The sequence below is a fragment of the Ochotona princeps genome, chromosome 17 (genome assembly GCF_030435755.1).
Source record: "Ochotona princeps isolate mOchPri1 chromosome 17, mOchPri1.hap1, whole genome shotgun sequence".
Taxonomy (NCBI): domain Eukaryota; kingdom Metazoa; phylum Chordata; class Mammalia; order Lagomorpha; family Ochotonidae; genus Ochotona; species Ochotona princeps.
This window is the reverse complement of record NC_080848.1, coordinates 31,629,851-31,656,882: the sequence shown is the minus strand read 5'-3', so window position 1 is coordinate 31,656,882 and position 27,032 is coordinate 31,629,851. Positions and strand designations below refer to the sequence as shown.

Sequence of the window (27,032 nt, the reverse complement as noted above, 5' to 3'; positions counted from 1 at the left end):
CCCAGGTTATCAGATCTTTTTGAGTCATTTTGCTCACTTGTGTAAAAGAGATAATAGCTCCCATGTTGGAGGATAATTGCAGGGATGAGAAATGACACACATAAAATACCGTACCTGTAGCAAGCATTTGACAAACAGCATATTAAAAATCATTAAACTGGGCCCGGCGCAGTAGCTTAGCAACTAGAGTCCTAGCCTTGCACACACCAGGATCTCATATGGGCACCAGTTCTAACCCCAGTGGCCCCTCTTCCCATCCAGCTTATTGCTTGTGGCCTGGGAAAGCAGACAAGGACAGCCCAAAGCCTTGGGATCCTGCAACCGTGTGGGAGACGTGGATGAAGTTCCTGGCTCCTGACTTTGGATCGGCACAGCTTCAACTGTTGTGGCCACTTGGGGAGTGAACCATCGGATGGAAGATCTTCTCTGTTTCTCTCCTCTCTGTATATCCGACTTAACAATAAAAAATAAAATTAAAATCATATATAAAAAAGGAATCATCTGCCTCTTGAGAGCTCACCTGAAACTTGATATCATTTCACTAGATTGTCTGCTTTCTATCAGAAACAAGTTGGTCTGGCAAAAGGTTTCACTTCCTTAAAACATTTTTAATTTAAAACAGAATCTCAGAGCAGCAACTGCAACTATCCAGCAAACCTAAGATATCCACTCTGATATTGGAGGATTCAAAATGCTGGTGACAACACATAATGAGCATGAAGTGGGGCCACTGCTGGCATTTGTAAGCAAAGAGCCTGCAGAGCAAACTGTATTACCAACTGGTCTCACTGGTGGGGGATGTAGCTACTGGTTAGGTGCAGGACAAAGCAGCACATTCTCTATAACACTGAGATTTTTCTCCAAGACATTTCAGAAGAGAATTCAGAACACCTAAGTCACAGAGGAGACAAATACATGATGGAAAATTAGAACCCAGAACTGAAGTGGAATATCCAGCCCTGCTCACACACTGGACACAGCAAGGATGATTCTCCAGACTGTATCCCTGTGGCAGAAAACAGCTCCTGAGGTTTTAATTCCTAACGGGCACTTTGCATCCACGGCAATGCTTTGGATACAGCCTATTTACTACGCCTATTTACTAGACAGAAATTTAATTTTTGAATTACAAATTTTAAAGACAGAACAGTTTCTTGTTTGATTCAAAAAAAAAAAAAAAGCTGTTCCTAGATATGTTTTACTTGATTTGGGATTTAGATTTGATCATAAATCCTGGCTGCTAGACTGAGTAATGAAATAAGTTAAGTAACTTGCCTCTCTGAATTTCAGAATCACAGAAAGAAACTCACCTGCAATTTGTACGTGGGACACCAAGGGGCTGCTGAGTTCAAATACGGTTCATAATTTTACCAGACTTATCAATCTTACATAAAACCCAGAGGATTTGGAAACCAGCATTAGGGCATAACAGGTTAGGCCACCTGGAAGGCCGGTATCCCATAGGCTACTGGTTTGAGACCCAGCTGCTCCATGTCTGATCCAGCTCCCTATTAATACACCTGGGAAAGCAATGGAAGATGACCGATGTCCTCAGGCTCCTGCGTCAATGTGGGAGACTCAGATGCAGCTCCTGGCTCCAGGCTATTGCAGCCATTTGGGGAGTGAATCAGCAGATGGAAGATCTTTCTCTTTCTGCAAGCCTGCCTTTCAAATACATAAATTAGGTCTTAAAAACAAAAAAAAAGCAGAGGGCAATGCTAGACATTTAAGAAATGATGGCATTCTAGTAAGGTCTGGAACTAAAACATCTCTCTCTCCAAACCACATCCCAGAGCCACTACTCAGACGAGGCCAACACTAGGAAGGAAAGCAGACTCTCCTCCATTCCCCAAGGTCTATTTTTTTTTAATTTGTTATTTTATTTATTAGAAAGTCAAATTTACAGAGAGGAGAGACAGAGACAAAGATCGTCCATTCACTAGTTTACTCCTCAAGTGGCTACGACGACCAGAACTGAGTCCATCTGAAGCCAGGAGTCAGGAGCTTCCTCCATGTCTTCTATGTGGGTGCAAAGTCCCAAGGCTTTTGGCTGTCTTCGACTGCTTCCCCAGGCCACAAGAAGAAAGCTGGATGGCAAGTGGAGCATCCAGGATTAGGATCAGTGGCTATAAGGGATCCCAGCACATGCAAGGCAAGGACTTTAGCCACTAGAGGCTACCACACCAGGCTCCCAAGTTCTATTTCAGAAAAAGGATGGAAGCTTTATAAACAGGATAATCTCTTGTGTTGTAATTAGGAAAGAGACAAGGGAAAAGACACTGGAGGCAGGCTGGACTGCAACACCCATTGGTTCCAGTGCAACTTGGGACTGAAAACAGAACCAACCCAGCAATTGAAACCACCAGCTGATCGGAGTGATGGACTGTGCCGGGCCCTGTGCTTGCTAGAACATAAAAGAATCTGGTCTGGGAATACCTCAAAGTTTCTTTAGAGATCTCCCCAATCGAACTGCTGGACTCAGAACTCTAACCAAGAAAAAACAGAAGACAGAACAGGTCAATCATTCATCTCAGCTACATGTTGGCAGTGAAATATGGGGCAAATGGAGACTTTATGATGGACCATATCAATCAGTGGACGACCTCATTGAGCGAAACTGGCAGCGATTCATAACTGGAGAACTATTAAAACCACTTGAGCAAATATCTCAGAGCATGCCCCACATCTGGGACTTAGAGTGGGCGAGAAACCGGGTGGGGCTTCTCCCTCAATATCCCCCTTTACCTCAGATACATGATGGAAACAATACGGACATAACAGTATTACCCACTTCCCTATACCCCCTGAACCTTTTTTTTAAGCCGTAATTAACTATGTAAAGATTGTCAACAACAATACAATAAAATAAATTAAAAAAAAAAAAAAAAAAAGACACTGGAGGCAGTTTTTCAGACTCTGGGTTCCTGAAGTTCATTCTCAGATGATTCCAGAAACTCTCTTTAATTTTTAAGGTCAAAACAAAAACAAATAATATGTGCCAAGTAAAATATGTCTACACCATTGGTCTCATTTAATGCAACACTCCTATAGAATCAGAATTAAAACACTCACTTTATGAATTAAAAGGGCTGGCTCAGGGCTGGCACAGTGGTTCAACAAGCTATTCCTTCACCTGCCAAGTGTCTGCATCCCATATGGGCACTGGTTCATGTCCCAGCTGCTCCTCTTCCCATCCAGCTCCCTGCTTGTGGCCTGGGAAAGCAGCAAAGAATGGCCCAAGTCCTTGGGATCCCGTACCCACATGGGAGACCCACAAGAAACTCCTGGTTCTGGCTTCAGATCAGCTCAGCTCCAGCCATTTTGGCCATTTGGGGAGTGAGCCAGCAGATGAAAGATTTTTCTCTCCTTCTCCCTGTAAATCTAACTTTCCAATAAAAATAAGTAAATCTTTAAAAAGAGAGAGAAAGAAAAAGAAAGAAAGAAAAGAAAAGGAAAGGCTGACCAGAGGGTTTGATAGCTGGACCATGGGATACCCAGCTAGAGGCTGACAGATCTAAGATCAACATCTTAGATTAACTTTGAGGTCTATAAGGGCTGCTTGTACCATCCACATTGCCTATCCTTAATACTAGCAATTCAAGAGCTTTGTTGTAAGAGAAGACGATGGAAATCACCTAGAGCAGCCCACAGAGAGGAAATAGTAATGGTTGCCACTCTGTTTTAGAACACCAACTTGGCAAAGTACCATTTCAACACTTGAATACATTGTAAAAAAAAAAAAAATAGAGAAGCCACTCTGGGAATCTAAAACTCATTAATACATCCAGTAAGTCATCTGTATTTTATTTCCTATTTTGTACAACTGCCGGGTGCTAGCAATACAGACTCCCTGACTTTAAGACTCTAAAAAAATACCTTGGTATCTCCAATGCATCTCTGCTTCTCTTCCTGCCCACTTTGTTCCAGTTGAGGAGAAGTTACTGACTTAATTGTCTCAATTGCAACTAACACTCCCTTCCTCTTAAGTGTTTTCCCTGGGTAACCATTAAATAATAGGGAAAGTCAATCCTTACTTAGCATTCAGGGTCTTAGCTCCTTACTGTTAGCTTGAGCTACCCTGTTATTCTTCCAGTCTCTTAAATGCCAAGCCCCTCTGACTTTCAGAATCTACCTCAAGCTACTCTCTGCCTGGACCACAGGCCCATAAAACGTCCCCTCCTTTACACATCTTAGTTTTCGCAGGGAAATCTTCCTGCCTTGGTCTGTGCTTTCACAGCAGCTTAGACATCTTCCTGCAATTCTAGTTCAGCACATTAGGACGGTATTTGGCATTTGGCAATGTTCTCTGTTAATTCCCCGGGGGGGTGCCAAGAAAAAAGAGATATGGTCCTTGAATCGCATGTTGGATACATTCTGGGGAAAGAGCATCCCAAAAGCACAATATCTACTCCAATGGCTAGCAATTTGTATTATTCTTTTCAATCCTTATCTGAGAGATCTCCCATGTGCTAGTTCACTCCCCCAAATGCCTGTAGCAGCCAAAGTTGGGCTAGACAGAGGCCAGGCACAAGGATCCCAATCCAGGAGATAGGAACCCACATACTGAAGCTATCACCTGCTTTCCTTCCAAGTCTGCACCAGCAGGAAGTGGGATTCTAAATGCAGCTGGGACTTCCATCCAGGTGCTCTGAGAAGAAATGCAGAAATGAAAAGCACTATCCCAAATTATCACCAAGAAAATTGTCTTAAAAGTGAATAAATAGTTTTGGTGGCCCAGCATGATAGCCTAGTGGCTAAAGCCCTCACCTTGAATGTGCTGGGATCCCAGAGAACGGAAAAGCTTTGTCTCTCCTTTTCTGTAAATCTGACTTTCCAATAAAGATAAATAAATCTTGGGCCTGGCGTGGTGGTCTAGCGGCTAAAGTCCTCGCCTTGAATGTGCCAGGATCTCATATGGGCGCCGGTTCTAATCCCGGCAGCTCCACTTCCCATTCAGCTCCCTGCTTGTGGCATGGGAAAAGCAGCTGAGGATGATCCAAAGCCTTGGGACCCTGCACCCGTTGTGGGAGACTTGGAGGAAGTTCCTGGCTCCTGGCTTCAGATCGGCACAGCACTAGCTGTTATGGTCACTTGGGGAGTGAATCAGACAGAAAATCTTCCTCTCTGTACATCTGCCTTTCCAATAAATAAAAAAATAAATTAAATCTTTAAAAATAAATAAATAAACAAATCTTAATTTTTTTAAAAAAAAAGGTACACTGTCTCCCAGAATCTATGGGAACTGGTTCCAAGACATCCCTCACCCCACCCCGACTCCACTAACAAAATCTGAATGCTCAGTCCCTTATATCAAATGATGCCTGCTGATTAGGGCATAATAGTAAGAAAACAAGCCTCTACACATTCAGTAAAGATCAATTCCCTCCCGTCTTCCCGCAAGCACTTTCAACCTACTATTGGGCAGGTTGAATCAGATGCAGAATCCATGGATAGGGAGAGCCAGCTGTATTTTTCGCACAATAAATGTGTGGAAAATTAAAGAGGAAACAAGAATACATTTATTTTACACATTTATTGTCACTCTTAGCTATTTGTTGAATTTTTGGCTAATGATAACAGTAACAGAACTTTTTTCTGAGAGGACAAATTTTTGAAAACCCCCTGATTATGGTTCCTGGTTGATCAGCAACATAAGGGTGTTAAATTCACATCATCAGGGCCCGGCAGCGTGGCCTAGCGGCTAAAGTCCTCGTCTTGAAAGCCCCGGGATCCCATATGGGTGCCGGTTCTAATCCCGGAAGCTCCACTTCCCATCCAGCTCCCTGCTTGTGGCCTGGGAAAGCAGTTGAGGACGGCCCAATGCATTGGGACACTGCACCCGCGTGGGAGACCCGGAAGAGGTTCCTGGTTCCCGGCTTCGGATCGGCGCGCATCGGCCCGTTGCGGCTCACTTGGGGAGTGAATCATCGGACGGAAGATCTTCCTCTCTGTCTCTCCTCTGTGTATATCTGGCTGTAATAAAATGAATAAATCTTTATAAAAAAAAAAAATAAAAAAATAAAAAATAAAAAAAAAAAATTCACATCATCAGAGCGGCATTGTTAACGAAAAACCTAAGAGTAACGTCAGGTGCAATGAAGACACTCAAGGAGCCAACTAAGTAAGGTTACTGGAAAAACAAGAGGAAAAATGGTAACAGACTGACCTTTTAAGAAGCAATGGAAAAATGTTAAATTGGCTATCAGCAATAAAAATCCAGAGAGGAAGAGCCCAAGCAGAGGACTAACCTTCTTCCCCCTTCTCCTCCCTGCACCAGAAAGCACCGTGCCTGCTGGACAACTGCAAAAACAGATAAACACACAAATACAAGGGAAAAAAAAAGATACACTGGAAATCAAGACAACAGCCTCTACCAGATACACCCAGATCAGGGCAGGGCTTTCCCACTGTTCCTCACCACAGGGAAAAATACAATGAAAGAATACAAGAAACACAAATCGAGGATCTTGGAGCGTAACATGTTAAAATGACAACAGGAATACAGAGAAAGGAGAGTGATTTTGCTTCCCTCTAGCAATGAGTGACTTCCTGAAGTGCTAAATGTTGTAAGCAACTGAAAAACATACATAATAATGACAGGTTATAAATGTTCTTGGAAACTCCCTGGTTTCAACTAGCCTATGACAAATGCGTGCAGAGGGATCTCAGCATCTGCTATGAAGTTCAGGGAAAAGTAATTTTAACAGTGGAGCTGTGCCAAAATATCACCCCGGGGGGGTCTGACCAATTAAATGGCTGTTGCTTAGTGTAGCATTGAGGGGAGATGACAGATTGCACACTGCAGCAGAGAAATCTCCATTTCATTTCAAACCCAGGCATTCTGCCCCAAAGGGCAAGTCAATTAGGAAAGAAGGCAGTTTGGAGTATAGTCTTCTCACAAGGCTGAAAACAGTTAGTGGACCTGCAGTTTAATTACTGCAGGATCCTTCTTTCATCAAAACTGATGACAAAGCTCATCAAGAATAAAGAGACTCTGATTCCCCTACCCTGGTACTTCCGGGCAAGTAATAGGATTTACCAGATAAGCCTTTCTAGACCTTCTGCCTGAAGAAGCTGCTTTCCCAAGGTATTATTACTATTGCCAACTCTGCTCGAAAGCAAGTTTTCGGTGATCCAATACCCTGGAAAAAGGCCAGGAGCTCTGTCCAGGACCAAAATTATGCAATTTGCCCTACAAAGTGGATTGCCTAAATCACTGGAGACTACCCTGTTATGGTCTAGATTCTGGTGTAATCCCTTTAAATGTTAATTTCCTCAAAACAACAGAACCTTCAGTATTGGAATAAACAAGCAGGATTAAAAATAGTGCCTCCCTAGATGGGGTTCTGAGCTCCCAGCTCCCAGCCAGCCCAGCAGTGGCTAACACAGCTATTCAACTGAACCAATAGATGGAAAATCTCTCTCTTTTTCTCCTACTCTCTGTGACACTGAATTTCAAGTAAATAAATCAATCCTGAAAAAAAATAATACATGCCAAGCAACTACCCCACAGCCTAGCACACAATGGGCATTCAATAGAAGTTGGCTAAAACAGGAATCAAGAAGGCGACCTAGGGTGTAGACACGTTCTGGATGACAGAGAATCATTAGACAGGGTAAAGCACAGGGAGATTACAGGAAAAGATAGGGGTCAGGCACTCAACCTGGAGACGCCCTGGACACAGGGAAGAGGCAACCAGAGCAGTGATGTTAAAGGGAACAGAAAACCCACCAGATGCTGGTGAACAGCAACAACCAGGGATCCAGCAGCGGCCACAGATCAGCTCTTGCGGCAGCCAGGTGGCAGCTTACATTCACACCGGGAGCTCAGGAGGCAAAGGCAGGCTGGAACTGACCAATCCTGCCAAATAGTTTGGCCCAGCAATGAATGGAAAGGGAACAGCCGACTCTGCAGGGCAGACTGGTGGTGGGTCAGAGATCACAGCACAGGAATCAAACGTCGGAGTGGGTGTATTCCCAGCTAGTCACACATGGAGGACAACATCAGCTTCACGCACTGCAGGATCTGTGTGGTCCCGGATCAGAGGGCAAACAGCCCCGGTTCTCCGGCAGTGCCCCATGGAGCGACAACTTGTGTGTGTAGACAAGATTGGTGCCACCGACAAGCTAGCTATCTGGGACAGTTGGTGTCATTCTAATCCAGGACACTGACTGAACATAAAAATTGACTTGTAGACGTAGGTAATACATCTTAGAAATCTACACTAAAGAGAAGAATCCACCAAACAGGATTACAATGTCAAAAGTTAAAAGAAGATACAGAGGCACAATGAATCTTACTGAAGACACCCTGGCAAAGGAGCTTTAAAAGCCTTTACCATACTCAGATTTAACTGAGGAAGACATTGAGAAAACGAGGGACAGAGAATTCACAAAACTCATTATAAAGCTTCTGACCAACAAGGAGAAGCACGTAATACAAGAGTTCAAAGAATTTAAAGAATTTGTTACACAGGAAATGAATCAAATGAAAGCTGATATTTCAGAAGTTAAGAATACAGTGGAGCAAATTAAAAGCACAGTGGAGAGTCTCAACAATGGAATGAATAAAGCAGAAAAAAAGAATATCAGAATTGGAAGATATTGCTTGTCACCAGAGGGAAACAAACAAAAAGCTCGAAGCAGAGCTAGGCCAAGCTAAAAAAAGCATCCAAGAATTAAAAAATACGATTAAAAGGCCCAACATAAGAATTATGGGAGTTCCAGAGGGTGCAGAAAGAGAACTGGGATTAAAGGTTGATTCAAAGAAATAATAAATGAAAACCTCCCTAACATGGAGAAAGAATTGGAAAACACTATACAGGAGGGTCACAGAACTCCCAACAGAGTTAATTAAAATGAAGTGCACAGCGACACGTGATAATCAAGCTCTCCAGTTGATCCTAAAAAAAAAATCCTTAACTGTGCACGTAAGAAAAATCAAGTGATCTATAGAGAAACCCCAATCAAACTCACAGCTGACATTTCAGAGGAAACACTACAGGCCAGGAGAGAAGGGAGTAACATATTCCAGATTATAAAGGAGAAAAATTTTCAGCCCAGAATAACGTATTCTGCAAAACTCTCCTTTGTCTTTGAAAATGAAATAAGGGCCTAGCGGGTTGGCCTAGCAGCTAAAGTCCTCATCTTGAATGTGCCGGGATCCCTATGGGAGGCCGGTTCTAATCCCAGTGGCTCTACTTCCAATCCAGCTCCCTGCTTGTGGTCTGGGAAAGCAGTCGAGGACGGCCCAAGGCCTTGGAACACTGCATCCACATGGGAGACCTGGAGGAAGTTCGTGGCTCCTATCTTTGGATCGGCACAGCACTGGCCGTTGCAGTCACTTGGGGGAGTGCAGATCTTCCTCTCTGTCTTTCCTCCTCTCTCTGACATTGCAATAAAAATAAATCTTAAAAAATAAAATAAAATGGAAATAAAATTCTTCCACAATAAAGAAAACTCCAAGAATTTACCTCCTCTAAACCTGCCCTACAAATACTCAAAGATGTTCTAGTGAAAGAGGAAAGAAATAGCAGCTACTGGGCTAAAGTCCTCACCGTGAACGCACCAGGATCCCATATGGGCGCCAGTTCTAATCCCAGGTGCTCCACTTCCCATCCAGCTCCCTGCTTGTGGCCTGGGAAAGCAGTTGAGGATGGCCCTAAGCCTTGGGGCCCTGCACCCAACTTGGGAGACCTGCAAGAAGCCCCAGACTCCTGGCTTCGGATCAGCTCGGCTCCAGCCATTGCAACTGCTTGGGGAGTGATTCAGCTGACAGAAGATCTTCCTCTCTGTCTCTCCTACTCTGCGTATGTCTGCCTTTCCAATAAAAATTAATAAATCTTCTTTAAATGCAATTCTACCATTTGCAACTAGATGTTCCCAAGTAGACCATTATGCTCAGTGAAATAAGTAAATCCCAAAAAGACAAATACCATATGTTCTAATATAAAGAAACCATCATGCAGATTGGAATGTATAGTGATGGAGTAATGGAGACGACCATATCCAGATGTAAAGACACAATGCAACATGCCTCCCTACTTCCAAATAAAAGATGGACTCCCCCCACCCACCTAAAAAAAACTGGAAACAGCTAGGATTTAAACCTTCAATACCTGATGCAGACATCCTTGGTGGTAGTTTAACCTTCGTGCAAAGCACAAACCCCAACAACACTGTCTTTGCATTTGCCTGAGGTAAATGATAAAGTATAAAGGACCTCTAGAAAAAAGAAGTTGGCTAAAACAAAGTTTTTGTTGTAGTTGTTGTTCTCAGAAGATACAAATTTATCTGCTCTACCCCCTAGATTTTTATTTTCTTCACAACAGCCAATCAGGGTCAGTCTCATTTTGAAGCCACACCTCCAGAACTGACTCCAGGCTCCTCCCATCAGCCCTTTCTTATTTGTATAACTCCCTGAAAGAAACCCTGAGCAAGTCAGGCGTGCTTTATTCTCCTTGCAGCCCTATGCTATATGATTTCTTCCCAATCTACTGCTAATGTGTTAGTCACCCTCTCCTTGCAGGACAACCAATTTGGGATTTTCTGCAATCAAAAGAACCTTCTTTCCAAATTCAAATGCAGGAACATGCATACCATTGGCCCCAGCCTGTTATACCATAACTGATTACACTGAGCTGGAATAAGGTGAGATTTTGTGATAAAGCTAGGATGAATTCAGACTCAACAATTCCTTCCCCCACGGACCTTTAGATTGGTTTGACATTTGATCTCAATGTGAAAATTACACTAATTTTCTCAAATGTGCCAGTATGTGGTATGTCCAGTATCAATCCCAAGAAACAGAAATTAATGGAGAGTTTTGGTCGTCTTACTGCATTAACAAAACAAAACAAAAATAATAACTTTGCATTCTGTCCAAATTCCTCTTCACAAAGAACATTTGTGCTTAATTTGGTCTCTGAGTTTTACTTCCTGCCTCTAGCCCACAATTTAGTGCAGAATGCCTCATGCTCCCCACTACTTTACAAACTTAAGAAAAAAAGACACCTGGGCCCGGTGCCATAGCCTAGCGGCTCTCTGTATAGCTGGCTTTCCAATGAAAAACATAAAATAAATCTTAAAAAAAAAAAAAAAGGAAAAAAGACACCTGTATTAGTGTCAAGTCAGCATGCTGGTCTCAATACTTATTCACATGCAGTTACTAGACCCCCTCAACCCCAGGTTGAGGTATATTATTTTACCCACTTGGTGGATTAGAGCAGAAGGATAAATAGTCTTCTTAACACCTGTAGTATACAAACACATAAACAATTCCAAGACCTTTCCCCGATGATCTGTATGTATTATGGCGGAAGACGAGTTACTTATTATGACATAACTCAGGCCATTGTAATAATCCACAAAGTTCCTCAAATGACTCCCTGCAGACGGCTTCCCATAGCCAATTAATTTCCTAAAGAACATAATAAGGTCAATTTCACAGCAGGAGCAATGGTTAATGGGGGGGTGTGAGGGTGAGGATCAGAAAAGGTAAGTGAGATTGTTAACCAGTTGAGTGACCCCAGCAAACTACTTATCCAATCTGTTTCCAGAGTCATGCACTAACTCAGGGGCATTTTCAAGAACTCACAGCTAAAAGAAAAAAATTCAGAAGGGTCCTGGAGTAACCTGTAAACCACCACACTCAAAAGATGTGCTAGAAATTTTGAAAACTAACAAAAGGAACCTATTATTTAAAAAGCTTCATGGATTATAAGGTACTATTGCTTTAAAAAAAAAAAAAGTAAGCACAGACTGAATCCCATCTCTACGAAAAGGAACACATCAGCAGTTGATTCGGTTGGTTTCATTTTACAAACCATATGGATGCAATATAGTGCAAGCTAGGAAAAATAACCATGCCCCAAAAAGAATGATCTGATCCCCAGAGGGTCTGAGTATTAGGGCAAGGACAGAAAAGGACTTGTTATGTTAGCTTCTTATCAAACTTCAAATGGGGATTTCTTCAACAAACTCACACAGTAGAAATCCAGACCTTTATAACCACACTAAGTTTCGAAATACAGGCACACAAGGTAGAGTGAAGACAAGCACATCCTGTTTGCACTTAACTTCCTGTTGGGTGCTGCTCCATCTCTCTATACAGCAGCCCCCAAGGCCAAGAGCAGTAGTCAGACCTTTGGCCAACAGGCCACCCTCCGCACCACCCAAACACTGTTCAGGGGACAGTTTCTGGAACAGTAACATGCATGACTATGAATTCAATCAAAGACTCAGCTCACATGCACCAAACAGCAAGCCTGAGCTTCTCAGCCACTCGCCCAACATCTGACTATATACTGTGGTATGCAATGAAAACCTAACAGAGTGCCGAGATGAGGAAATACAGCTTGAAACAAAACTTGGAATGGACCGGAAAATGAGCAAGAAAAACTAAAAATATTTTTCAATTGCGGCACTTTCTCAAATGCAGCAGTATCTGTATCAGGTCCAAGAGGAGATTCTTGGAATCTCTTGGAATGGGATTTCTTGAAATTCTTGGGATGGGCCCTTTGTGGTGATCACGGTCTCAATTCCAACCTGCTACCAACCTAACCCAGGTCTGCTCTGCAGCACTGCAAAAGCCCTCAGGCAGTTTCAGAGACGGAAAGCCTGCCCTCCTGACATAACTCCCAGAGTTTTCAAAGAGCAGATGGCTCCCCAAGCTACACTGCGGAGCAAATGCTGGACAACAAATAGTCACGTTTTATGGACAAATCATTTAGCCTCTCTGGGTCTGTTTCCTTGTCTGGAAAACAGCAGGTTGGACTAATTTCTAATGTTTCTTCCAGCTGCAGGAAAAGTTCAAGGACACAATATTAACCGTTAGCAGAAGTTTGAGTGGTTTCCTGCTTTATTTCTTTGGTCAGAGTAGATGCCTGTGATACAGCACATTTCAGAAGGAATAAATGCCTGTTTCCCAAGTATCAAGGATCTTTTTTCCTTTTCCCTTGAAATGTGGATCAGAATATTTCCCATTTGAAAGAAACACTTGAAAGATAAACCTTAAGAACTGTTATTCAGCTACATTTTTTCATTAAGATAATAGTGCAGGGCCCGGCGCAATAGCGTAGTGGTTAAAGTCCTCGCCTTGCACACTCCAGGATCCCATATGTTTGCCGGTTCTAATCCCGGTGGCCCTAATTCCAATCCAGCTCCCTGCTTGTGGTCTGGGAAAGCAGTCGAGGACGGCCCAAAGCCTTGGGACCCTGCACCTGCATGGGAGACCTGGAAGAAGCTCCTGGCTCCTATCTTTGGATTGGCTCAGCTCCAGCCGTCACAGTCACTTGGGGAGTGAACCATCAGATGGAGGATCTTCCTGTCTCTCCTCCTCTCTGTGTATCTGACTTTCCAATAAAAATAAATAATCTCAAAAAAAAAAAAAAGATCATAGTGCAACTGGAGCTGGCATTGTAGTGAAGTACGCTAAGCCTTCGACTGAAGTGCCAGCATCCCATATGGGCACCAGTTGAGTCCTAACCTGCTCTAGTTTCAATTTAGCTCCCTAACAGTGTGCCTGGGAAAGCTATAAAATACAATCCAAGTCCTTGGGCCCCTTCAGCCTTGTGGGAGAGATGGAAAAAGGTCCAGGTTCCTGGCTTTGGACTGGCCCAGCTCCAGCTGTTGTGGTCATTTAGGGAATGAACCAGTGAATGGAAGATACCTCTGCCTTTCAAACACAAATAAATAAACCTTTAAAAAAAAATGACCACATGATTACCTCACTAATCACATGATTCATGACGAGGACGAAGTCACAAGAGGATGGAGAAATCTGACCAGCAGCATGTGGCACACCCACATAGTGATGGCTAAAGGGGGAAAGAATGAAGCAAATGCTGGATAATAAAAGGGAGAGGTGAGGTTTGGTGAGTCGGTACATAGCAAAACACACCAAATTAACAGAAAAGGAAAGAAAAGCAGGAGAGGGAATGGGGAAGGAAGATCAAGAAAGCAGGGAAAAACCAGCAACCAACGGACAGCAACTTAAGCCTGAAACTCTGTTGATCCATTCATTCATTCATCTGACAGATATCAAAAGCCTACTATGTACAGGGAACTAAGCCAGGGGAAAACAAACAGCAACCACACAGATCTACTCAGTGAGGTTACAGTCAGGACAAAGGCCTGTACACAGACACAACTGAACTCTAGCGCACAAAGAGCACATAAAAGAGAACCCTCTGCTATGAGAATCAAAGGAGGAAGGGATTACTCCCAGTGAGGGACCAAACACAGGCAGCCTCACTGGAAGAAATGACATTCCAAGCAGAAAGAAAGCAGAAACAAGAGCACCTGAGCAGGAAACCTACAGCAAGGAAGTAGATTTGATTTAGGACACAGGAGAACATGAAGGGAGAGATGGTATTAATGATAATAGCTACCAATACACAGAGCCCTGGCTAAACTGGAGACTGGAGCCAGACTGAGCTTTCAGAAATCAGCTGTCAAATCTAAATTTAAGTCCAGCACATGAGGAAGAGGACAAGGGAAACTGACAAGCTAGAAAACAGAGGAAATTGGAAAAGCTGACCCACAAAAGATAGTAACATCAAGACAAAATTACATGTGCAAATTCATCAAGATTGTCTTTCAAACCAAAAGAAGGCAACAAGAAACAAGCAAAAAAAACCCAGGAAGATGGTATTAACACAATTAAACAGGACCATATCACAAAGAAACTTGGAAAAATCTAGAAAAAAAGGAGTATTTTGACTCCAGAACAACGCGAAGCAAAGAAATGCTGAGCTAGACATCAGAGCCTTCTCCGGTTCAGGAACACGGTTCTCTGATGAAGCTTAACTGAAACAGCACACGGTAGCATCCAGGAGTACAGGCTCTCAGACTCCAATCTCAGTCCAGCTACTTAACAGTTCCAACAGAGCCTTAGTTTCCCCATTTACAATATGAGGACAAGTGGGGCCAGCGAAGTGACACAGCAAACTAATCCCTCATATGGGTGCCAGTTCGTGTCCCAGTTGCTCTGCTTCCCATCCAGCTCCCTGTTTAGGGCTGGGAAAGCAGATAATGGCTCAAAGCCTTGAGACTTTGTACCCACATGGGAGACCCAGAAGAAGCTCCTGACTCCTGGCTTCAGATCTGCTCAGCTCCAGCTATTGCAACCAGTTGGGGAGTGAACCAGCAGACAGAAGAACTTCTCTATCCTTCTCAGTCTGTAAAACCTCCCTTTCAAATAATAAATATTTAAAATAATATAAAAAGATTGAGAAAGCAATGCCTACACAGGAGGCACACTTTGGGAATCCAATACTATATTATATGCAAAGTACTTAACAAAATGTTCAGTAGATAATAATCAATAATCAGCTTTGTTGTAATATACTCTCTACCACAAACTATTGTATCTTATTGTTCCATGATCATCAAGCAAGCTTGATATTACTAAATTTGATTTCCCAGATCCCTGGATATTGAAAAGCAATATCCTAGCAAAATCCTGTCTATAGAAAGGAATCCTTCGCTTTGAAAGCAATGAATCAGCATTCCATTCCAAGTTCAATCACTCAAGGCTGAATACAATTCTGTCTCTGAAAGACTATTTCCAGATACTCAACAAAATACATTTTGTGATGCAGACAAAGCCTGATGAAAACTGTGGATGCTCTCCTGAGCAGACAGACTGGCACCCTCTCACAAGTCCCATTGCTGAGCACCCCCACTCAATCCATGAGCACCTCTAACACTGTCCCTTCACCCTTGCCTTACCCTTCTTCAATCAATGTACCATGGTGAGGCACATCTCCCTCTATAATTTTCTAACAGGCCAAATATCCCATCTTATTCATTTTTGCATCTCTTTTCTCCATTATGGCCAAATATCCTGCCTCACATTGAGCCATAATGAGTATTCAGTGCAAGTATAAATATCAAACACAAGTTTCCTTAACAGTACAATCCATGGCAGTCCACCATTCCCCTACCTCAGGCCCTTTTGATTTACTCTCTTAATGTTACAGACAGCTCTCTTTAGAACTTTATACCTTCCTTCATCTCTCCTCCACACTTCCTTTTTCCACCTTCCCACTCCTGAGCATCCAAATACTACAGAAACCTCAGAAGACTTCACTTAACTAGGTCCCCAACAAATTTGTATAACTGGGGTAAAGCTGTCACCCACTGTGAAAATCTTTCATTCATCTCCAGCTTAGGTGATGTCACATAGCAATTTCCCAAGAAGCAGTACTATGCAGAGTTTAAGAGCTGGTGCATAGAGTTAGAATTCATGGTTTTTCTCTTGTGTGACTCAGACAAGGTGATCAATTTTCTATAGTTTCATTTCTCTTCATAAAATGTAGTGCCTAAATGAAGCCCCTTCATGCAAAAATTTTTTTCAAAGATTTCACTATTTGAAAGCCAGAGGTAGAGAGACAGGGAAAGACAGAGGGAGAGAATCTTCCATCCGCTGGGTCACTCCCCCATATAGCTACAACAACTGGAGCCATGTCAGTTCAAAGCCAGGAGCTTCAATCCAGGTCTCCCACGTGGGTACAGAGAACAAGACTTGGAGAACTTCTCTGTACCCATGTGGAAGACCCCAAAGAGGCTTCTGGCTCCTGGCTTTAGCCTGGATCAGCTCCTGGCTTTTGGCCTGGGTCAGCCCTAGCCATTGTGGCTATTTGGGGAGTAAACCACCGGGTTGAAAAGCTCTTTTTCTCTATATATACATGTATATATGTGTGTATGTATGTATATAAAACTCTCTCAAATGAATAAATCTTAACAAACAAAACAAACCACAAAGCAGGGCCTGGCACAAAAGCTCAATTGGCTAATCCAAGGTGCCAGAATCCCAATATGGGCGCCAATCCAGCTGCTCTGCTTCCCATTCAGCTCCCTGCTTGTGTCCTGGGAAAGGAGTAGAAGATGGCCCAAAGCCTTGAGACTCTGCACTCACATGGAAGACCCAGAGAAAGCTCCTGGCTCCCAACTTTGGAATGGTGCAGCTAAAGCCATTGCAGCCACTTGGGAAGTGAACCAGTGGATAGAGTATCTTTTCCTCATATCTCCTTCTTTCCACAAATCAGCCTTTCCAACAAAAATTTTAAAAAACAAAATTAAATTAAACTAAAAGGCAGCTTTTTTTCCTCCAAAATCATCAACGGTTTCCTAAGTATTCAATCACCATTAACCCCAGAAGCCCTATATTCTTCCTTCAGTCTCAAGATGTCTTCTTCCCCACTGGCTCCCACCAAAACAGCAGGGCATGAGTCTTCTAGACTAACATGACCAATTTCCCCTCCTCCCTGAATACTCCTATCATTCCTTAAAATTACCTAGGACTCTCTTCTCCTAACTTTTTGTTTCCTTCCCTAGTGGCTTTTGCCGGGTATACTTTTCTTTTTTTTTTTTCTTTAGAAACTGGTGTTATTTTCCGTCAACTTCACTCCACATCTACTTCAAAGAATGCAGATCACTTAAGACCACTTGGTGGTTCCTATCCATTCAGTGGCCTGAGCCATGGTGGCTGCAGACCAGTCTTCAGTGGCAGGCTGGGCGCTCCAGTCTTCAGTGGGGAACTGCTGGATGGGCACAGAAGGCACCTGCACACCCTCAGACCAGTCTGCAACCTCAGGCTGGGAAGCCGTGAACTCAGGAGCGGGGGCGGTCCACTCACCCTGGAACTCCTGCTTGGTCACAGCCTTTTCATTCGCAGCCTGCTCTTCTTTTTCAATCCTCAGGATCGCGGTAGAAGTAGAGATCAGGCATGACTTCCCACAGGTGTTCACGGGAGATGGTGCCGCGCATGCGCAGAACCTCCCGGGCCAGCAACCACCACATCAAACCCAGAGTGGGCTCCCTTGTTGTTGCACAGGATGGCAATGTCCACGTAGCGCAGAGGAGAGTCCGTGTTGCACAGAGCGATGGTGGGCAGGTCCACATACGGCGCCTCCATGAGGGGCTGGTGGTCAGCCCTGGGATCTGTCACCACCAGGAGCTGCGGCTGCTGGAAGGTGGCCTGGATCTGGTGAAGGTGCCAGGAGTGAAGCGGCCAGCGATGGAAGTAGCTCCAGTGGCAGCAGCCAACTTCAGCACAGCCCTCTGGCCAGTGTTCTGGGAGGAGATCACGCTGACGTCCGCAGGGTTTTCGATGGTCACAACAGCCCGAGCCGCCAGCAGGAGCTTCTCCCAGGTCCTCTTGCAGTGGATGATGTAGATGCCATCGCTTTTCCTTTTGTAGATGTACTGCTCCATCTGGAGTCGAGGCTGGTGCCTCCCAGGTGGGTTCCTGCAGCCAGGAACTTGAGGACATCCTCCTCCTTCATCTGCAGGACGTCAAGGGCTCCGGACATTGTGACAGCTTCCCTGTAAAGTTAACCGGGAATCAAACACAATGCTGTATCGAGCCCTCGCTGGGGAGCGGAAAGCTTCAGATGTACACAGAGAAGGAGAAACAGAGGAAATATTCCATTCGCTGATTCACTCCTCAAGCGGCTGCCAACGGATAGAGCTGAGTTGAGTTGAGCTGAGCTGAGCTGAAGCCAAGAGCCAGGAGCTTCTTCCAGGTCACCCACGCAGGTGCAGGGTGCCAAAGCTTTGGGCCATCCTCGACTGCTTTCTGTTGTGGACTAAGGAGTTGATTAGCACTCCTTGGGCTGGGCAGGAACAGGAACTGGGTTTGTGGTTAAAAACACCTAGACTAGCTGTACTTATCTGTATCCAATTTCCTGGCTAAATTAGGACTTGGGGGGAAGAGTATAAAAGGAGGTGAAGGAACAATAAGGGAGACTTCTACCATCATTGGTCTCTTGTCGGTGCTTCATCCCCAGACCACATTACTGTCCACATTACTGGCTCTGCTGGTCGGAGCAGCTTTCCCAGGCCACAAGCAGGGAGCTTGTTGGGATTAGAACTGTTGCCTCTATGGGATCCCGGCACGTGCAACGTGAGAACTTTAGCTACTATGCTACCACACCAGGCCCTAGGTGTACTTTTCAAATATATTCCACACTACCCCACCCTCATTAGGCCCACAGTGCCACGCTCTATCGTATCTGCCATGATCTTTTCCAACAGGTGGGGCAAACACTTCCTTCCTCTAGTGCTGTACAGCAGAACAGCCAGGCTAAACTTTTATTCAAATAATTAAATCTCTGCTTGTTACTTCTGTTTCAAAACGGACTAGACTTCCTAGATGGCCCATACAGGCCTCAAGTGGGTAGGCTCTGACTAGCTCTGGACTTAAACTCATGCCATTCTTGCTCTTGTACACCTCACTCTGGTCCTCAGATGCCTCCTTTCAATTTTCAAAGATAACAACTGGTAGCTGCGCCACTGTCTGCATACTTGGAGTTTCTTTATTGTCTGAAACATTCTCCCCCGCTGGCTCCATATCAGGCCCATTTCAGTTCACCTTGCGTACAAGGCAGTGGTCTAACTCACAGTGGGAGTGGCACTTGGAACATGTGGAAGCGATGAATTGAGCTTCAGTCTGGCAGCTCACAAGTCTCAGCGTCTGGCCTCACTCTCACTCTTTAGTACCTCATTTATGAATGGCTACTTAACAGTCACACCCAAAACCAAACCAAACAGCTTCTTCCAAAACAATTACTCTACTCTGAAACTATACAAGCAATATGATCCACACTTTCCTCTTAGGAACAATGCAGTTCCATTCATTTGCTCCACCAGTCCACAGTTCTAAATACCCTTTGAAACTGAATTTAAATGTTACTTCATTCATTCATGCATTCAATCAACCACATATTCACTTACAAATACTGAGTGCTTTTTATGAGGCTTTTATGATATTGGAAAGCAAAGTAGACATTTTTCTATCATGTATCAAATAATCACACAAATATTTAATTATAAACTATAATGCTATAAAGGAAAGTGATAAAAACTGAGAAAAAATAGTGAGGTATCAAGAAGTCTGCTCTGATGATGTGGTGACTGAATAGGACACGGATGACACAGACTGGGGGGGAAGTACACGCCAGGCTAAGGGTTCACTCAGTCTTGGAAGCAGGAGCCAAGCAGACCTGGAGCATCTACCATTCTGCCTTGTAAATTATACCTACCTGAACCAGTTCTCCACCTCCATACTCCTTTTACTGATAGCTAACTAGGAGAAGGAACATGGACTATCCACTTCTGTGCTAACACCCCCCAGGAAATGGTGAGTCACATGTCTGGTACCTAGCAGTCTATGCTTATTAAAAAAACTCCCAGGAGATTAAATGCAGCCACATTTGTATATTATATGCCCAAACTAATCATTCCATAAACATGTATTAATTATTGTCTCCAAAACTGGCCGCCATAACCCCAGCCATACTGCGTGCCACATGTGATGGATCCTCTACCCTTCAAAAGATGAATTCCACAACCCCTCCTTTCAAATCTGGGCTACTTGGTGATTTATGCTGACCAAAGAACAGGGCAACATGGTGAGATTTCTCAGGCCCAGGGCTTCAGTGTCCTGTACTTTCCATGACAGCCTGGCCATCATGTAAATGCAGCTCAATTTAAAGTAAGAAATAAGAGATAAAGAGACTTAAAGAACCGAGGCCCGGCTACACCAAGACCATTAACTTGTGGGTAAAAAACCATATTGGGTCCTCCAACTCAATCAGTAACACAGAAATGCAACATGTCTTTACTAACCACAGAAATATGAGCAATATGAAGGAGGTCACTTTGTGCTGCTAAAAGTTTTAGAGTAATTTGCTACACAGTAATACATAATGAAAGAGTCAGAAATTCAACAATCTCTTTGGCCATGTAAATGTTTCCCAACTTCAGTGATTAAAAAAGTGTTCATCATATTCATCAAAGTTACTCCTCCTTCAATTTATGCTCATTTATTCTGGAATCTTTGAAGCTTCTGCAGAACAATTAATCAAACCCCCCTGGCAACTATTCTTACACTTGAAGATAGTAATCAGGCTATCCTTTAGCATTTTCTTCTGTAGGCAAAACTCTTTGCTTTAAAAAAAAATGATAGGACTTATTTTTCAATCTTTTAAGTATGTCTGATTATTCTTTCAAGTGTAAGGGGACAAAAAAAAATGAATGTCATGAGCATCTAACAGATTACTTCCAAGTCTTGTTTATCTATCATCAAATTTTGCAGTCTGAATTATGTCATTCTAGCACTCTAAAAGTTGTGAAGTGCTTTCCAAATTTAATTACTTACTTGAATTACTACGAGACCTTTTCCATTCTGAACACTCAGCTCCATTTTGTGCCATCTCCCTTTACTCATCAACCTGGTCTGACACTACACTATGGCGGGAGGTTTTCAAATTCCAGACATTTGAACTACAATAGAGAAGTCTGGGAATGGTTAGAAGGGGGGACACCATCAATGTCAATCAGTCTGAACATCAATCGTCAGGGCCTTTCCGCAGGCCAGGGAGGCCTCCAAAAATGACAAAGAGGCCTCCGAACAGGAAAGGTCTTTAGTACTTGCCTTGAGCAAATGCACCACAGAACCCAGATGGAGTACCCGTAATCTTTGTAAAGAAACAAGCCAGATGCTTCTTCATCCAGTAGAACATGTTTTCTGAGACTCACCTGAATGTGTCCCAACAGCAGAACTGGTTTTTCATCCACTGGTAAGATAAAGACTTTTTCACATACTGTTATGGGGTGCAGCCAGTGATAGCCAGCACCCATTGATAGTCGGCAAATGAAATTTGGCTGTGTCCCCTAACCTCTGTCCTGAAGCTGGGTCCTAGCAGCAATGGAATGGTAATTGCATCCTCAACCACTTCCCCCACATCCTAGATGAGCCAGGATATTGGAAGTCCAATTAGTCTAGGTGTTTTTAGCTACAAGCCCAGTTCCTGTTCCTGTCCATCCTATCGAGCACTAATCAACTCTTTAGCCCACAACACTTAGGTATTCGCTCCTGCCTACCTATGACTCACCTATCAACTGAGAGGGGACGGTATTGCATTGTCATGTAACCAAGCCCCTTTAAAAGGCCCATGAAGCAGAGGTTCTCACTCTCTGGCCAGGTGCTTCCATGATGCTAGCACCTCGACTCTTGGTAACCCAGGACAGGTAATCCCCTGAGCATAGTCCCTGTTTTCTGCTTAGATGAGACAATGGTTATAATAATGTTGTTTCTAGTTGGTAAACTATTAGGAGTTCCAGGTGGGGTGAAGCCAAGCAGTAGTAGAATGTGGGCAGAAAAGCAGAGAAAGGTGAATGTCTGCAGCTTTGTGTGTCCAGGTTCTTTGTGAGTGTGTCCAGGTTATTCATTGCATGTCTCTTAGGATAACTTATATTGTTGGGGAAGCTGGGACATAGGTTTCAGCTTAATGGATGGACTTAAGGATAATGGCCACTTGTTCCTTTTAAGATTATGATTCACTGGATTATGATTGGTTGGATTGCTGTATGGATTTGTGATTTGCTACTGTGCTCTATTACCACCAAGCCTGGTTAATAAAGACTCCTTAGTAAGCCTTAGATATGTCTGGTATGATCTTACTCGCACCCTGCAACAATACGAACTAAGTTCTTTGGGAGATGAGTACTTTGCCACTCAGAGAAGGGGAGGCTGTTAGGGAAAGGTCCAGAGACCTGAAAGGACACATGTAGGTAATAGGAAAATGAGAGCAGTTCAGTGAGGTTGGAGAGGAGATGAGAAATAGTAACAGGTAGAACAGAGTTAAATTTGAATGGCTTTACAAATCAAAGTAAGAAACAGGCAACCAATCCCTGAAAACCCAAGGAAAGATCAGATTTGGCTTTTGCAAAGATAACTAGAGCAATAAATGGAGAAGACAGGAAGAGAGCAAGACTTCTGGGAAGTGGCAAAAGTTCATTTGATAACGGTCTAAAACCAGAAGCCGGGAACACAAGTTCCTAGAGCAAAGTGGGTAACATGTGAAGATTTGGTAGATATAGCTAGCAGACTACAAAAATACCACAAAACAAGCCAATGGAACAGCAGGTAAAATGATTCAGTCACGTGTATGTTGGATTTGTCTTTCAAATATCCTGGTAGTTACGTCCAATTGGAAATCAGGATCTGGTATTTGGGGTGACTGCTGAGTTAGTAATATATGAGAGTAACTGAACCTATGGACATATTTATGACTCTTGAGTGGAATCAAGGTGGCAGTGGGAGGTAGCAAAGCTTTGGAGCATCTCACCAATGGTGGGATACTTAAAAGAGGAAAAGAACAAAAAGCCTTGTAGAATCTCAGGAGATTAAAATAACCAGGGCTGCTGGGAGACAAATGGTTCAAAAACTGCTAAATGCTAGGCAGAAGATGGAGACTGAACCAGACACTGGATTTGGTAATTAGGAGTTTACCAGTGATTTTAAGAAAAGCTCGAGTATGATGACGGGGTAAAACATAAAATGGCAGAGCTGATAAAATATTAAAGCTGAGAAAGTCTTAAAAAAAGGGGGGGGTGGGGGGGGGGCCTGGCGCCTTGGTGGCCTAGTGGCTAAAGTCCTCGCCTTGAACGCCCCGGGATCCCATATGGGCACCGGTTCTAATCCCGGAAGCTCCACTTCCCATCCAGCTCCCTGCCTGTGGCCTGGGAAAGCAGTCGGGGACGGCCTAAAGCCTTGGGACCATGCACCCGCATGGGAAACCTGGAGGAGGTTCCTGTCTCCTGGCTTTGGATCGGCGCAGCACCAGCCGTTGCGGCTCACTTGGGGAGTGAATCATCGGACAGAAGATATTTCTCTCTGTCTCTCCTCCTCTCTACATATATATGTCTGACTTTGCAATAAAAAATAAATAAATCATAGAAAAAAGAGAGTGCTATGTAGGCTCAGCTGCATCCTACCGACCCTAAGAATCTACTATGTGCCAAGTACCACATATACAGTTACAACAAAACACACTCCAGAGACAGGAGTTTGACAGCCATTAAGCTGCTCCTTGGGACATTTATATCCCATATAGCAGTTCCTGGGTTCAAGTCTCAGTTTAGCTTCCTTCCAGCTTCCTGCTAATGCACACCCTAGGAAACAGTAGACAGCAGCTCAAGCACTTGGGTTCATGCCACCTCCCTAGGAGAACTGGACTGAGTTCTAGGCTCTGGCTTAGCCCCAACTCCAACTGCCACGGTGCTAAGGGAATGAACCAGAAGACAGCTCTGTATCTGTTACTCTCAAACAACACATAAAATAAAAGTGGAGACTAGACCCCAATTCCCAATATCCCCTAGATTAGACAAAATACAGGGTTCTCCTGAGTACTCATCTAGTCTTGGTAAATGAGCAGCTTTGCAAAAGGAGTGAATTCTGGCTCAAAATCAGTTGGCCAAGTTGGGGGAAATGTTTCAGAGAACACCCACATGAGCAAAAGCCTGACGTGAAACGGGATAACTATGTGAAGTGTAACTGCCCCGGGGAACTCCCTAGAGAAGTGAGAGTCTGATTGTCACTGAAGAGCCGCAGAGTTTAATAACAGAGGAGGAGGAGGAAGACAGCAGGAGCCTGAATCAGATTAGGGATGAAAGGTTCTCCATAAAACCTCCTACAAACTCCCTCATAAGGCTCTATGCTCTGCAAATCAGAATCCACAACATTCACCTCTTCCTCTATGCTGGCTTAGTTTGAGGAAACTTTCTCATCAGACATAAAGAATGAACATTAAGGAGCAAAAGACAACATAAAGCTGTAAACTTACCATGTTTATGTAGTCAATGGTCTAACTACATCTAGTCACCTCCAGAACCCAAATGAAATGAAACTTCCCCCTTAAGTACTGATTCAGAGAATTGAAGGACTGACATTAAAATCCCAAATTCATAAGGTGTAGACTCATTTCTGAAAGCTAAGGATTTTTCCCAGTTTCTACCCCAACTTAGTCTAGCTACTGATTCTAAGAAAATAGGGCGTTACCTGATTTTTGCCTGTCTCAAAACATTGCCACAGCAGAAAGGAAACTGCCCCCAGTTCCTGAGGCTGAGCTCGTTGGAGCCATGTTCAGATGAGATCATTTCAGCAACCAACAGCAGCGGCTTTCAGGCAGAGTGAATGGTGCCGCCTGGGGACGTATCTTTGGTAAGCAAGATTGCAACAGAGCCGACAGTTTACCCAGGGCAGTGCTGACTCATGCTAGGCAAAACAACTCGGTCTGAGCCAACCGCAATCAACTGCAACCCAGAATAGAAGAGGCGCCCCACTGATTGTTTTAAATCAGGTGATTACTGGGAGCAGGTAAACCTCATTCCTCTACTCCTGGAAACTGGCCAGGCACAGAGCACTTACTCCCCCCCCCAAAGCTCCAGTGCCCAGTTTCTGAAATTTCATCTGAGGAACAGCCTGGTGCTTGGGACAGCAAGATTACTGTAGGTAGCAGTTTCACAACTCCGGCAGATTTCCCCAGGAAGCTGGTAGAGAAGCTACTCTGCATTTGCAGGTCAGAATGCTCAGCAACTTGTCCTGTCGTCACTAGCGCATCAGATCCTTAGGGTAAATTTCTGTTGGCTCTAACCAGCCTCAACAGTTGTCTTTTCCCATTAGGCATTCTCTGATGTTTCTACCACCTTGGACAATTCAATTTCTCCCACTAAGGCAGTTTGGGTAGTTTGGGTATTGGTTTTTTGGTTTTTGTTTTGTTTTGTTTTGCTTTGCTGTTGTCGTTATCAACTGCCATACTCCTTATGCCAAAGCCACGTCGTCCACCATCACCCGTACCTGAAGCACGAGGAACACAGAAGCCTGTGAAAATTATCTTAGAGCTTGCTCCTTGAACAAAATTCCCTTAATTTATGTCAATTCTTATTAGCCTGCTTATTGAAAGATCAATTCCAAAATGACTAGCTTATCAACAGCTATTCATTATTATGGAATTTGCCCAGACAAGCTAAAATTGGCTTTGGTGATATATATATATATATATATAGAGAGAGAGAGAGAGAGAGAGAGAGCGCGCGTGCGTGCAAGCTGTTGCTTTCATGTGCTTTAATTTCATGAAAGAGAAATTGAACCTCCTATGGGATCCTACAATTCCTTGTTTGTGCAGATTCCCCATGGCCATCAGCTGTTTCATGGGCATTCAAGGCCACCACATCTAACCGCCATCCTCCATCCAAGGAATGAAACATGAAGGGAGCTGCCAACACAATTTGTCACTCAATATTTGTTTAATTAAAATGTTCAGTTAAGGGTCCGGCATGGTGGCCTAGCAACCAAAGTCCTCGCCTTGAACACACCAGGATCCCATATGGACGCCGGTTCTAATCCCGGCTGCTCCACTTCCCATCCACTCCCTGCTTGTGGCCTGGGAAAGCAGTAGAGGATGGCCCAGAGCATTGGGACCCTGCACCCATGTGGGAGACCCGGAGGAGGTTCCTGGCTCCTGGCTTTGGATCGGCGCAGCACCGGCCGTTGCAGTAACTTGCGGAGTGAATCATCGGATAGGAGATCTTCCTCTCGCTCTCCTCCTCTCTGTATATCCAACTTTGTAATAAAAATAAATAAATCTTTTTTTAAAAGTACAGTTAACAGAGAATTTAGGCTTAACAAAATGTATGCTACTCTTTTTTAAGGGACAACTTCAAAAAAAGTTATTTTTCCAAGTCATTTGGTTCTCAAATTACATTATTCTGGTGGGATAGCCACACTGAGTTTTTAAAATGTCCCAGTTTTATTCCTCTCTACACTATTTTCCTCTTCAGAAAACAGCTGTGATTAAGGAAGTTCTCTGCAGTTTGTGTTAACTGGTCTTTTCCAAATGATAAAAGCACCTTACTGGCAGCTGACAACCAACCATTATCTCGTGGCCCACATTTGTAAAAATATTTCTGTCGCTGATGATAAGTCACAACTACCTTATGAAGCTACGTTCAAGGTACAAAAATGAAAGCTTTCTGTTTCTCTCTCTAACGTACACATGTTAGAAAAGCTTCTGGCCCATTCTACACTATTAAACTTACATAAGGAAAAGAAAATCCACATGGTATGCACCCAGGAAGCAGTTGTGAATTCTATGAAGAATAACATGGGAGACCAAAGCACCAGGAGGCCATCGCGGGACCAGGAGACACCCTGGACCAAGGGAGGGCACCTGACACAGCTC

General features: G+C 43.7%; 1 protein-coding gene and 1 pseudogene across 5 annotated transcripts in view; both read right to left on the bottom strand.

Annotated features, from left to right (window-relative positions):
* Positions 1-27,032, bottom strand: part of RFFL (ring finger and FYVE like domain containing E3 ubiquitin protein ligase) — an 83,179-nt gene that overhangs the window by 31,545 nt on the left and 24,602 nt on the right. Inside the window, exon 1 of one of the 5 annotated variants that reach the window (XM_058676050.1) lies at positions 24,851-25,129. The exons of 3 other annotated variants lie outside the window; for them this stretch is intronic. The gene's annotated coding sequence lies outside the window, so the exon portion shown is untranslated. Of the gene's footprint in view, positions 1-17,641; positions 17,697-24,850; positions 25,130-27,032 lie in introns of those variants that run through there. One more of the 5 variants, XM_058676052.1, reaches the window with a different exon arrangement.
* LOC101517341 (small ribosomal subunit protein uS2-like) lies at positions 17,371-18,343 on the bottom strand (annotated as a pseudogene).